The sequence below is a fragment of the Bos indicus genome, chromosome 11 (assembly GCF_029378745.1).
Source record: "Bos indicus isolate NIAB-ARS_2022 breed Sahiwal x Tharparkar chromosome 11, NIAB-ARS_B.indTharparkar_mat_pri_1.0, whole genome shotgun sequence".
NCBI lineage: Eukaryota > Metazoa > Chordata > Mammalia > Artiodactyla > Bovidae > Bos > Bos indicus.
The window spans coordinates 77584756-77599892 of NC_091770.1; the positions used below are offsets into that span (position 1 = coordinate 77584756).

Genomic DNA, 15137 nt, shown 5'->3' on the forward strand with positions numbered 1-15137 from the left:
TGGAGAAGGAAATGGCAACCCACTCCAGTGTTCTTGCCTGGAGAATCCCAGGGAAGGGGGAGCCTGGTGGGCTGCTGTCTATGGGGTCACACAGAGTAGGACAAGACTGGAGCGACTTAGCAGCAGCAGCAGCACATTACTAATCTTAGATTTCTCAGAGGAATTCTAAGTGAGAAAAATAAAATGCAGAAACTTGTATGATCTTATTTTTCTAAAACAAAGATGTGTACATTGTATTTCTATGCTAACATCATTAAATTCACTAAAGCACTGATTATATGCACATGGAGAAAATCTAGGCTTTTATGACCTAACTCGGCAGAGATGGAAGAGTTATATAAACAGAAAGTTTATAAATTATAAGAATAAAACAGAGAAAAGAGGAAGGAGAATCTAAGCAAATGAGAGGGGGAAAAAGGGCAGGAAATTATTATACCTAAAAATGAATGATATCTTTATTCACTTATGTTAAATTATATATATATCATATATGTGGTATATGTATAATATCATGTATCGTCAAAAAAACCCTACCATTACTTTAGGCACCTGAAATATTTTTCCTTAAAAAAGAAAAAAAAACAAGCTTAAAAACTAAGAGAAGATAATTATGGGAAAAATGAGTAGAAATAAAGAAAACTAAAAGGAATTTAAATCATATAGGACTAAGTGCCACTAGATGGCAGTAAAACCCTCCAAAAATTATAGAAACATTTTTCTTAACTGCTAAACATCTTTCTTTACCTCATTAAAAACATTCAAATTAGATGATTATCAGGAATGAAGTTCCTTAAAAGACAGACTATAACCTTTAATAATAAAGGAGTTAATATGTGTGTTAATCACTCAGTCATGTCCGACTCTGCGACCCCACGGACTATAACCTGCCAGACTTCTCTGTCCATGGAATTCTCCAGGCAAGAATACTGGAGTGGATTGCCATTCACTTCTCCAGAGGAACTTCCCAACCCAGGGATTGAACCCTGGTCTCCGGTATCGCAGGCAGATTCTTTACCATTTTGAGCTACAGGGAAGTCCTAAAGGAGTTAATAGTCATATATAACTCTCCATTTCCTAAGTCATCTGAAACATTCACATTTTTTAAAACTTATGAATTATGTCGTCTGAAAAGACGACACACTTAGTATTTATTCAATATGTATTTATCTCAAATCTTTTATGTGTAAAATAAGAAGACAAATTGAAAGAATCATTTATTGAATTTTTAATCAAGTAGAACAAAATGAAAACTGAATAGAATGTTTACAAATAAACCAATACACACTAAATGTACAACAGCATAAGAATTATCTAGAACTCAGACACAGTCACATGACATGGTATCCCAAAACCAAATAACTGAATAAATAAGCCATTAGGCAGCTAATATGTGTGTCATACACATTTTCACTGAAACTCATACTGTATACATTACTAAGCATCTTTACCACATCTATACACCAAAAGGTCTTAATGATTCTTATAACGTATTTAAGTTATCCAGTTGTTCTAGTTACTACTTCAGAGTTTAATACATAAAACTACTGTGTTATCAAGTTCACGCATCCTGCAGCTTAGGAATCTGGGCATGATGGAATTGACTTGTCTCTGCACAATGCCCATGGCCTCAGCAAGAACAACTCAAATGCCTGGGGTCTGGAACTGCTGACAGGAATCTTTACGTAACTTGGGTTTCTTCCCAGCCTAGATGCTAAACGTAGATTTCTTTCATGATGGTCCAGGGAACCAGGTACAAATGTTTCAGAAAATAAGGTGAAAGTTGCATCACTGTTTATGAGCCAGTCTTGTAAGGTCACACTGCATCACTGCTCCCCTATGCTTCGATCAAAGCATTCACAAGCCTGTTAAGATCCAAATGGTGAAGAATGACAAGGGGCACACTGGATAAAAGCATGTGAGAATGGAAATATTACTGTGACAATCTTTGGATAATACAATGTAACACAGTGTTCACTCTGGCCACAATTCACATCATTCCCATATGCAGACTACACTGTACCCTCCCCCAAGACCTGCAAAGTCTCAATCCACTATGGCATCAGGACAATCTTGAACTTCATTATCTAAATCAGGTCCAAGGGTAGATTAAGCTCCCAAGAAGTGGTTCCTCAAGTACAGCACCTCTCGCCCTGAAGATCTACAAAACAAAGCGGCATGTTACCCCACATGCATTTAACACACAACTATGGAACAAGCACAGGTTAACCTCTGTATACACTCTCATTCAAAAGGAGGACAGCCAGCAGGAATACAGTAATTGCTTAGAAATCTCTTTAACCTTGCTATCTGGATTCCTCAAGTTAGCTACATTTTCAGTTTTCCATATTGTGGCAGTAACCATTTTGCTAAATTTTCTTGACTATATCTAACAAAGATTTCCAGTCTCCTTTCTTTCAGCTTCCAACATTTTCCTCAACTTCCTCAAATCCCTCACTGACAGCCTCCTTGAAGCCTGCATCATGTTTCCTCTTTAAGACCCTTCCAGCTTCTGTCCATTGCTCAATCCAAAAGTTAGGTCAGCCTCTCACTTCTGGTAACCAAAATCTGTTCCAGTTATTATTTCAACTTACCCCAAAGCCTAGTGATAAAAATAATGGTATTACTATGCTCACAGATTCTGTGATGTAGAAATTCAGACAGGATGGAGCACTGCTTCATAATGTCTGGGCCTTATACAGGGATATTAAAACAGTCATAAGCTAAAGCTATCAAAAAAGTACCTAAACATTTCTTCTCCATGTAGAATGGGTTTCCTCATAGAGTGGCTAGCTCATGGTAACTGGCCTCCTTACACGGCAGCTCAGCATCAAGCACAAGTATTCCAGTGAACAAGTTAGAGAAACACAGCTTTCATGACCAAGTCTTGGAAGTCACACAGCATCATTTTCTATACTCTTTGAAGAAGAAAATAAGGACAGGAAATAGCACTGTGGCCATTTTTGGAAAATCCCCTATACCAACTAATCAAGAAATAAATGGTAAAGAAGATCAAAGTACTATTGTCAACCATGCATAATGACAGAAGGAAGAACTAATGGCTACAACACATATCTGTGCTGCCTCTTAAAGCCCTATTAGAATAACAGAAAAAATAAAGATAAATCCAAAGGACAAAAATAAAGACAGCAATGGAAAGAGAAAATTAGTTGATATCTATTCAAATAGTCGAATAGTCTGACCTAGACAGATTTTGCTAAGAGACGGCTGTGGAGATAAAGATACACCATCTCATTCTAGCTAAGAGTTTGTCTGCCATCTTGATCCAACTTTCCCTTCCTCTCTAATCCCAGATAACAACTTTGGCCCAACTTCTCTAAAAGCAGAATCATGGTAGAGGATCAGAGCCAATCACTTAATATCTGAAACAGCATTTCCAAGGACATACCTTACAGCAGAGCTTTATTTTTATGAAGGAGGAGGTAAGCAGGTAAAGCTCAAAAAAAAAAAAAAGGATTTACTGAGATTTTGTACAGAAGAATTAAACCAATGACCTCAGCCCAACCCCAAATGCCTAGGTAATTACCTCTCCACTACTCAGTAGAGGTATATTTATTTTCTAAAGCAGCAGCTCTCGAACTGTGGTCTGGGTACTACTACTGGGGCCCTGAAACCCTTTCTTATCTTACCAGTCGATAAAGATAAGGACTGTTTTCATTATTATATTAAGATGTGCTTTGCCTTTTTCATTCTCATTCTCCCATGAGTACAGAAGGGAATTTTCCAAGAACCACATGACATGTGATATAGAAACAGACTGAATGCAAAAGCAAGTATGAAAATCCAGCCATCCTCCATGAAGGCAGGCATTAAGTTTATGAATTTAAAACAATGACATTGTTCTCACTGCTTTTTTATTTCAGAAATACCTTCAAAGAATTAGGCTAATCTTAAAATCACACTATAAAATTAAAATATAATTAGATTGCTATTTGTCAATGAATTATTTTTAATCTTCAATTTTTTGACATAGTGAATTTTGATAGATATAATCCACATAAACAAAAGCTCTTTGGGATCTGCACTAGTTTTTAAGATTGTAAGGAGAACTTGAGAATAAAAGTTTGCAATCCACTGCTCTAGAGAATTTATACCGGAAATAAGAGAGGCTCCTAATTTGGTGATGCCAAGCGCAACAGAAGGCATGGGTAACATATTGTGTTCAAAATTTAGAGACAAAATGAAATACTATACATAGAATTCACCAACCTGTTTCCTAATTTAGCTTCCAGATTGACAACCTGGCATATATCCACCAAGTAGTAGATAAGAGGACTGTTAGCAGGGAAAATGGATCAAAGAGAAGCCAACATAACAAAATGCTTTGCTCCTGTAAGATCATACCTCAGCATATGAATGGAGAAGTTCCAATCATTGTTTTAAGTCTCTTCACTAACCAACATGAGTGGACTGAAAAAAAAAATTTTGAGGAAAATCTAGGAGAACAAAACCAACAGTGCAAAGAACAAAATAAAACTTAAAAACATTTTTGCATCACTAAAACAGAACACAGATCTATAAAAAAATAACCCCAGGGATATGAAAGATCCTCTCTCAGATGAGGATGGGGCTCTCCTAAGTCAAAGGGATCTCACATGTTTTCTGATGGGTCACAATTTAAGTATGAAGCATGTCCTGGGTGACAGAGAACAGCTTTCATATGTCTGCCTTTGCTTACTTTCTCCTATCACACTGTATGTCCAACCTTTATTAAAGTATTTTACGAGTATACAAGAGTCTTGTGAACACTTTCAACTATCTTACCTGTGTAACTATTACAATGTGTTAAGTAGTTGAGAGTGGTTCCAATAGCTTGCTCAACTGGTTGAGTAAAATGTGGACTCAATGGTGCTACACATGGAAATCGAGATGTCCAGAATTCTATTTGAAAGTGTCAGTCGCTCAGTCCTGTCTGACTCTTTGCAACCCCGCTGATTGTAGCCTGCCAAGGTCCTCTGTCTATGGAATTCCCTAGGCACGAATACTAGAGTGGGTTGCCATTTCATTCTCCAGAGGATATTCCTGACCCAGGGTTCTCCAGGGTTCTATTTGTATAATATAAAACAATTCTCAAATGATGGCCTCCCCAGACCAGCAACACCACCATTACCTAGGGATTGTTTAAAATGAAAATTCTCAGTCCTCCTTCAGAGCTACTAAATCAGAAATTTTGGCACTGGGACCCAGAAATCCCTGTTTTAACAAATCCTCCAAAAGATAGGATATATGCAGTTTGAAAACCTTTGATATAGAAGAAATTCATAGGGATATAACAATGCAAGTGTATTTACTATGTGACTTGTTCACTAATTCCCTAGTTCCCAAAGAACACTCAAAAAACATTTTCTTCACAACTGATTTAACAAATGCATTGGGATGACTCAGGGAACTCACACCGGGGCTCTGTAACAACCCAGAAGGGTGGGAGGGACATAGGGAGTGGGAGGGAGGGGACATATGTATACCCTGACTGATTTATGCTGAGGTATGGCAGAAACCAACCCAATATCATAAAGCAATTATCCTCCAATTAAAAGGAAAAAAAGAAATATACTGGGGCAAAGGCTCTGACTATTATCAGCATGCCAGCTATTAAAGTGAAATATGGGGCTTCCTTGGTGGCTCAGATGGTAAAGGATCAGCCTGCAACGTGGGAGACCTGATTTGATCCCTGGTTTGGGAAGATCCCCTGGAAAAGGGAATAGCCACCCACGCCAGTATTCTGGCTTGGAGAATTCCATGGACAGAGGAGACTGGCGGGCTAGAATCCATGGAGTTGCAAAGAGTTGGACATGACCGAGTGACTTTCACGTTCAATTTTCATGCTACCTTTATTATGGGTTCACTATAATCAGTAAGAATGATGGGCAATTGTTGAGGATAGGTAGCTAAGATGGCAGGGCAGGAAGACACTGAATCCCCTCCTTCCATAGACACACCACAATTACAACTACTTACAGGAGCAACCGTCTATGATATTTATGATATCATATGATAGAATATCAACTTAAAAGACTAGCAGAAAATATTTTCAACAACTAAAGACATATAGGCAGAAACAGAATAATACAGGGCAGGAGGAATGGAGAAACAGTACAGTCAGGACCCACATCCCCATTTCAGCAACACACAAACAGAGGAATAGTGCAATCATAGAGGTCTCCTCCTTAAGAAGTGAGGTGTCTGAGCAATTGGGCTCCCCAGTCTAAGGGTCCTGCACAGGGAAAACGAGGCATCAGAAAACCTGGCTTTGAAAACCAGCAGGGTTTTTGTTCAGGTGAGCTGGAAACCTATAGGAAACAGATTAAAAAGTCACATGCAAAATCTCACAGGCTCTGAGTCCCAGCACAAAGATAGTGATCTGAAAGGACTCACCTGTTGTTAATCCTAAAGAGCCTCCAACCCATAGAGATGGGAGGCAATGGGGAACCCCAGCCCCCAGAGAAACAGATGCTGTCAGAAGCCATCTGGAGACCTTGTTCGAAGAGGACACTGGTGCTGGCAAGTGCCATTTTGGATCCTCCCTCTAGCCTGTGAGTGTTAGTGGCTTACCTGTCCACCAGCAGGCTAGCACAAAACCTGAGCTCCCAGAGCCCCCATAGTCAGCTACTCTAGGACCCAGCCCAGCTCCCAAACTCCAGGCAACACAGGAAGCCCTGCAAGGACCAAGGCTTGCCCTAGCCCCAAGCTGCCGGAAGCCACACAGACTGCAGAATAATGAATTACCCTCTTGTGAGCCAGCAATAGTGCCAAGAGGGCTTGCGCCACAGAGCCAACCACACAAGAAGCCTACCCACCCTCCAGTAAACCTGCAGCCACTTGATGCAGACTGTAGTCAACTGTGCCAGGGACCAATACTACCTACCACTGTACCCACAGCAGCCCTTGCCACAACAGAAGGGACCACACAGCACATATAGGGGGCATTCTTAGAGCACATGGCTCTGCTAACCAGAGGGGAGCATGCCTCTGGGCTCTACAGGACATTCGTTACCTAAGACTACTACTTCAAGATCAAGAAATGTAATCAAAATACCAAGCATATAAACAGAAGATTGAGCTGTCCAATGGTAAAAGTTAATGAAAAACTAGAAAATTCTGGTCTTGGCTATGAGTACCTGGTATTAGACTTCTCCTATTAAATACAACTGGAGACAAAACCAAGAATGAATATATAAAATCTTCAAGCACCTATATAGGGCTGTAAGAAAGAAGACACAAGAGAATCCCCGTAGTCATCCAAGTTCTCTCCCTCGGAAAATTACACAGGCCACAGTTCAGAAAATGGAAGCATAGGACAGTAGTTTTGCTAAATTAAGGATGCAGAAATCAAAGTTCAGTGCACCTTGTGGTAGGTAGAATTCGCAATGCCATACTGAGGGGGGCCAGAAAGAGTGAATCCCTCAGGCTTGCATGATAAGCCCTTAGTCCTTAGCCAAATTCTAAACTGCAAATTTACAGGGCAAGATTCTAATTGGTTGTGTTAAGAAGTTGAAATTGAAAAGAAATTCTAGAGGTAACAAGAGTGCCTGAAAGATTTCGCATTTGGGGCCAAACTAGAGCATAAGCACCCCATAAAGCAACCCTGGCTGGCATTCAGTTCAGACCCAAGAAAACTTATGCCATAGAAGTGGGGACCATGAACAAAGTGGAGAAACAAACAGATCTTTCCTTAAAATAAAACTGAAATAGATCTTTCCTTAAACTAAATCTTGGTATGATTCAGGTGATGCATTTGCAGTTTATCTACCTATCAGAACAAAAAGTTTAAAAGACTTAAGAAGAAAATAACATAATCCCAAAGCTGCTGCTGCTGCTGCTAAGTCACTTCAGTTGTGTCCAACTCCGTGTGACCCCACAGATGGCAGCCCACCAGGCTCCGCCGTCCCTGGGATTCTCCAGGCAAGAACACTGGAGGGGGTTGCCATTTCCTTCTCCAGTGTATTAAAGTGAAAAGTGAAAGTGAAGTCGCTCAGTTGCGTCTGACTCCTAGCGACCCCATGGACTGCAGCCTACCAGGCCCCTCCGTCCATGGGATTTTCCAGGCAAGAGTACTGGAGTGGGGTGCTATTGCCTTCTCCCAACCACAAAGCTACTATAATATAAATTCACACCATCCATCATATAATTTTTTAAAAAGGCAGGAAAGACTGATCAATAACCAAGAGAAAATAATCGGTTAAATCAGGCATCTATTCATGATGAAATTCTCAATAAACTCAGAATAGAAAGGACTTGCACAACATGATTAGAAGTTAAGATACCTACCACAAATATCATATCTAATGGTGAAAAGACAGAAGGTCTTTCCTCCATGACAGACTACAAAGCCCAGATGCGTGCTCTCACAACTTTTCAACATTATATTGAAAGTTCTACCTCATGTAATCTGATAAGAAAGGCATCTACACTTGAAAGGGAAGATTATCTAGTTGTAAATGACACTATCTTCTATGCAGAAAATTCAAAGGCACACACATGCACATACATATACACACATGTACAAATTAGAACCAATGAAAAAGACAGAAAGGTCACCAGACAGAAGATCAAAATTCAAAATCAACTGTATTCCTATAGATCAACAATGAATAACTGAAAAAAGAAACTTAAAAATTTAGTATCAAAAGAATGAAATATTTAGAAACAAAAGAAGTTCAAGACTGGTACACTAAAAACTGCAAACACTGCTGAGGGAAATTAAATAACAAATGTAGAGATACTCCCTGTTCACAAATTGGAAGAGATAATACTGCTAAGAAAGCAATTCTCTCCAAATTAATCTACACATTCAACCAAATGTTTATAAAAATTCTGGCTGGCTTTTTGTGAAAATTTACAAGATGATTCTCAAATTCAAATAAAAATGTAATATAGCCAATGGAGCCCCACAATTGGAAAAACAAAAAAACTATGGAGACTTACCTTTCTAACATCAAAAATACTCCAAAGCCGTAATAATCAAAGTAATGAGGTACCAGCATGAGACTAGTCATACAGATCAATGGAATAGAATTAAGAATCCCCAAGTAAATCCTTACATTTTTGGTCAACTAATTCTGACAAAGTTTCCACAACAACTCAATGAGCAAAGAATAGTCTTTTTTAAAAAAGTGGTGCTATAAAAACTGGAAATCCATTTGCCAAAAAAAATGCAGACCCGGCTTTATACCATATATAAAATTAACTTAAAATAGATCAAAGATCTAAACATAAGAGCTAAAATTCTCTTAGGAAAAACATGTAAATCTTCATGATCCTGGATTATACAATGATTTGTTATATATGACACTGAAAGCAAAAGTGACAACAGAAAAAACAGGTACACTGAAGTCCAAAATTAAAACTCTTATGCTTCAAAAGAGCATCAATCAAGAAGTAAAAAGATAACCTACAGAACGGAGGAAAATATTTGTAAACCATATACAGGATAAGGGGCTTGTATCCAGAATATATAAAGAAATTTTATTATTTAACAATAAAAAGACAAAAACATTTTTGCGGTGAAAAAGTTTGGACATATTTATACAAAAAAAGATATACAAATGACTAATAACCACATGAAAAAATGCCCAATATCATTAGTCATTAGTGAAACGCAAATTAAAACCAGAAAACAGCATTTCACATACACTAATGTGGCAAGAATAAAAATGGCAAGTAATAGATATTAACAGAGATACAGAGAATCAGGTGCATACATATGACTAGTAGAAATGGAAGAATGGTGCAGCCACTCAGGAAAACAGTTCAGTGATTCTTTAAATGTTAAACATAAATTTACCATCAGTTCAGTCGCTCAGTCGTGTCCGACTCTTTCCAACCCCATGAATCACTGCTCCTCCCTGTCCATCACCAACTCCCGGAGTTCACCCAGACTCACGTCCATCGAGTCAGTGATGCCATCCAGCCATCTCATCCTCTGTCATCCCCTTCTCCTCCTGCCCCAAATCCCTCCCAGCATCAGAGTCTTTTCCAATGAGTCAACTCGTCACATGAGGTGGCCAAAGTACTGGAGTTTCAGCATTAGCATCATTCCTTCTAAAGAAATCCCAGGGCTGATCTCCTTCAGAATGGACTGATTGGATCTCCTTGCAGGCCAAGGGACTCTCAGGAGTCTTCTCCAATACCACAGTTCAAAAGCATCAATTCCTCAGCGTTCAGCCTTCTTCACAGTCCAACTCTCACATCCATACATGACCACAGGAAAAACCATAGCCTTGACTAGACGAACCTTTGTTGGCAAAGTAATGTCTCTGCTTTTGAATATGCTATCTAGGTTGGTCATAACTTTCCTTCCAAGGAGTAAGCGTCTTTTAATTTCAAGGCTGCAGTCACCATCTGCAGTGAGTTTGGAGCCCAAAAAAATAAAGTCTGACACTGTTTCCCCATCTATTTCCCATGAAGTGATGGGACCAGATGCCATGATCTTCGTTATCTGAATGTTGAGCTTTACGCCAACTTTTTCACTCTCCACTTTCACTTTCAAGAGGCTTTTGAGTTCCTCTTCACTTTCTGCCTTAAGGGTGGTGTCATCTGCATATCTGAGGTTATTGATATTTCTCCTGGCAATCTTGATTCCAACTTGTGCTTCTTCCAGTCCAGCGTTTCTCATGATGTACTCTGCATAGAAGTTAAATAAGCAGGGTGACAATATACAGCCTTGACGTATTCCTTTTCCTATTTGGAACCAGTCTGTTGTTCCATATCCAGTTCTAACTGTTGCTTCCTGACCTGCATACAGATTTCTCAAGAGGCAGGTCAGGTGGTTTGGTATTCCCATCTCTTTCAGAATTTTCCACAGTTTATTGTGATCCACACAGTCAAAGGCTTTGGCATAGTCAATAAAGCAGAAACAGATGTTTTTCTGGAACTCTCTTGCTTTTTCCATGATCAAGCAGATGTTGGCAATTTGATCTCTGGTTCCTCTGCTTTTTCTAAACCCTGCTTGAACATCTGGAAGTTCACGGTTCACAAACTGCTGAAGCCTGGCTTGGAGAATTTTGAGCATTACTTTACTAGCGTGTGAGATGAGTGCAATTGTGCGGTAGTTTGAGTATTCTTTGGCATTGCCTTTCTTTGGGATTGGAATGAAAACTGACCTTTTCCAGTCCTGTGGCCACTGCTGAGTTTTCCAAATTTGCTGGCATATTGAGTGCAGCCCTTTCACAGCATCATCTTTCAGGATTTGAAATAGCTCAACTGGAATTCCATCACCTCCACTAGCTTTGTAGTGATGCTTCCTAAGGCCCACTTGACTTCACATTCCAGCATGTCTGGCTCTAGGTCAGTGATCACACCATCGTGATTATCTGGGTTGTGAAGATCTTTTTTGCAGAGTTCTTCTGTTTAATCTTGCCATCTCTTCTTAATATCTTCTGCTTCTGTTAGGTCCATACCATTTCTGTCCTTTATCGAGCCCATCTTTGCATGAAATGTTCCCTTGGTATCTCTAATTTTCTTGAAGAGATTTCTAGTCTTTCCCATTCTGTTGTTTTCCTCTATGATCCAGTAATTCTACTCAGATATATAGCCAAGAGAAAGGAACACATGTATTCACATAAATGCTTATAAAATATCTTTTTAGCAGCACTAATCATAATAGTGGAAACTTAGGAACAGCTAAAACAGTGTATTCACACAATGAAATGCAGGGATTAATGTTTAGCAGAAATGATAGTGGATGATAAAAATTATTTCTGATGACAGTTCACAACTTTTTTAATTACAAAAAAACACTGACAATTTATGCCACGGTGTCTTATTATATTTGGGTCTTTAATCAATTTGGGTTTATTTTTGTATATGGTGTGATAAAATGTTCAGATTTCCTTCTTTACATGTAGCTGCCCAGTTTTCCTGCTTGTTCAAGAGAGGCTGTCTTCATTGTATGTTCTTGCCTTGTCATAGATGAATTGACCATTAGTGCTTTGGTTTATTTCTGAACTCTTTTCTGTTCCATTGATCTGTGTTTCTTTTTGTGCCAGTACTAAACTAAAAGAAAGTGGAAGTTGCTCAGTCCTGACTCTCTAAGACCACTTGACATTGAATTCTACACTTGAAAAGGGTATAGGATATGAAAACATGCCTCTAATTAGTTTTTAAAGCAGCAAAATTAAAAGTCACAGACAAAAACTGAAAAAATTCATTGTTATTAAGAGCCAAATTAATATAAATTAAAATATATCAGAAAATAACTTCAAAAATGAAAACAAACACTTCAAAATTTACAAGATGCAGCTGAAGAATACTTGAAACAAGTCTACAGTATTAAATAATTCTATTACACAAAGATTTAAAATAATTGAAGTGGCTCAGACGGTAAAGCATCTGCCTACAATGCAGGAGACCCGGGTTCAATCCCTGGGTCAGGAAGATCCTCTGGAGAAGGAAATGGCAATCCACTCCAGTACTCTTGCCTGGAAAAGCCCATGGATGGAGGAGCCTGGTAGGCTACAGTCCATGGGGTCACAGAGAGTCAGACACAACTGAGCGACTTCACTTCTTTAAGTTGCTTACAACTGCCAAGCAAAAAGTTTGAATAGGGGGTAAACTGCAGTTAACAGCCATTTCAGCTCTTAGCACAGAAGTTCTACCCATTCTCCACAGGCCCTGGAAGGCAACCCTACAATAATTCCTAGAGCAAATTTATGTAAACAAACTAGATAATGTGGGTGAAACGAACAAATTCCTAGAATGACACAAATAACCAAAACTGACTCAGGAAAAAAAGAAAATCTGAACATACCTATAACAAGCAAAGAAACTGAAGTAGGAATTAGCACTTCTTGTAAAGAAAAGCCCAGGCTCAAAGAGCTTTACTGGTAAATTCTGTCAAATTTTAAAGGAAGAAATAATACCAATCCTACATAAAATTCTTCACACAATAGAGAAGTAAATATTTCCCAAGTCATTCTTTTATCCTGATGCCATATCCAAACTAGACATCACAAGGAAGGGGAAAAAAAAAGCCTACAGACCAAAACTCCCTATTAACAACATTAATCAAAAACAGCATGGTACAAAAACCATCATACATGGGCTTCCCTGGTAGTTCAGCTAGTAAAGAAGGAGACCTCAGTTCAATTCCCAGGTCAGGAAGATCCCCTGGAGAAGGGACAGGCTACCCACTCCAGTATTCTTGAGTTTTCCTGATGGTTCAACTGGCAAAGAACCCGCCTCCAGTGTGGGAGACCTGGGTTCGATCCCTGGGTTGTGAAGATCCCCTGGAGAAGGAAATGGCTACCCACTCCAGTATTCTGGTCTGGAGAATTCCATGGACTGTATAGTCAGGTGGTCTTAGAGAGTCAGACAGGACTGAGCAACTTCCACTTTCTTTTAGTTTGGTACTGGCACAAAAAGACACACAGATCAATGGAACAGAAAAGAGTTCAGAAATAAACCAAAGCACTAATGGTCAATTCATCTATTACAAAGAAGGCAAGAACATACAATGAAGACAGCCTCTCTTGAACAAGCAGGAAAACTGGGCAGCTACATGTAAAGAAGGAAATCTGAACATTTTATCACACCATATACAAAAATAAACCCAAATTGATTAAGGACCCAAATATAATAAGACACCGTAACATAAACTGTAACACTATTTTTTTTAAATCTGTCTCCCAAAACAAAGAAGGGCTTCCCTGGTAGCTCAGCTGATAAAGAATCCACTGGCAATGCAGGAGACCCCAGTCTAATTCCTGGGTCATGAAGATTCCCTGGAGAAGGGATAGGTTACCCACTCCAGTATTCTTGGGTTTCCCCGGGGCTCAGACAGTAAAGAATCTGCCTGCAATGCAGTAGACCTGGGTTCAATCCCTGGGTTGGGAAGATCCCTGGAGGAGGGCATGGGAACCCACTCCAGTATTCTTGCCTGGAGAATCCCCATGGACAGAGGAGCCTGGCAGCTTATAGTCCACGGGGTGGCAAAGAGTTGGACATGACTAAACAACAAAGCACAGCACAGCAAAACAAAGAAAACAAAAGCAAAAATAAACAAATGGGACCTGACTAAATGTAAAAGCTTCTTCACATAAAGGAAACCATTAGCAAAAAGACAACCTATGGAATAGAAGAAATATTTGCAAATGATATGACTGATAAAGGGTTAATATCCAAAATAAACAGCCCATTCAACTCAACAGGAGAACGCAAACATGATTAAAAATGTGCAGACAACCTGAATAGCCACTTTTTCCAAAAATATACAGATGTCCAACAAGTACATGAAAAAAATGCTCAACACTGCTAATCAGAGAAATGCAAACTAAAACAATGAAATCACATCACAACTGTCAAAATGGCTATCATCACAAATACAAACAACAAACGTTGGTGAGGATGTAGAGAAAAAGGAACCCTTGTGCACTGCTGCTGGGAAGGTAAACTGGCACGATTTCTATGGAGGTTCCTCAAAAAACTAAAAATAGAACTACCAAATGATCCAGGAATTCCACTGCTAGGTATGTATCTGAAAAAAATAAATATAGTAGTTCAAAAAGATATATGTACTCCAATGTCCACAGCAGCATTATTTACAATATCCAAGATAAGGAAGCAACCCAAGTGTCCACCAACAGAATAACAAATAAGAAATAGTGGTACGTACATACACACACAAAAAACACACAATATGGAATATTACTCATTCATTAAAAGGAATTAAATTCTGTGATTTGCAAAAACATGGATGAATCTAGAATATTATGCTTAGTGAAATAAGTCAGAGAAAGACAAACACTTTATTAATTCTATGTGGAATCTAAAAATTAACACAAATGAATGTGATGACAAAACAGAAACAGACTCACAGATATAGAGAACTAGTGATTGATTACCAATGCGGGGAGGGGCCGGGGACAACAAGGGTTGGGGATTAAGAGGTACAAATTACAATATATAAAGTGAAAGTATTCAAATATAGCCATTATTCTGTAATAACTTTAAATATAATCTATAAAAAATACTGGATCACTATGTTGCACACCTGAAACTTACTATTATAAATTAACAAAAATTGTTTTGAAAACAAATTTGAAAAAGAAAATGAATGAACCATAGCTATACATGAAATGGATGAATCTTAACATCTAAAAAACTGCAAAAGCAAATTACAG

The 15137-nt window shown here is 38.7% G+C and overlaps 1 protein-coding gene across 1 annotated transcript in view; it reads right to left on the reverse strand.

The window, feature by feature from the left end:
* Positions 1–1210: 1210 nt before the first annotated feature.
* Positions 1211–15137, reverse strand: part of TDRD15 (tudor domain containing 15) — an 84812-nt gene continuing 70885 nt past the window's right edge. Inside the window, exon 5 of the transcript XR_011569370.1 lies at positions 1211–2158. The gene's annotated coding sequence lies outside the window, so the exon portion shown is untranslated. The remainder of the gene's footprint in view (positions 2159–15137) is intronic.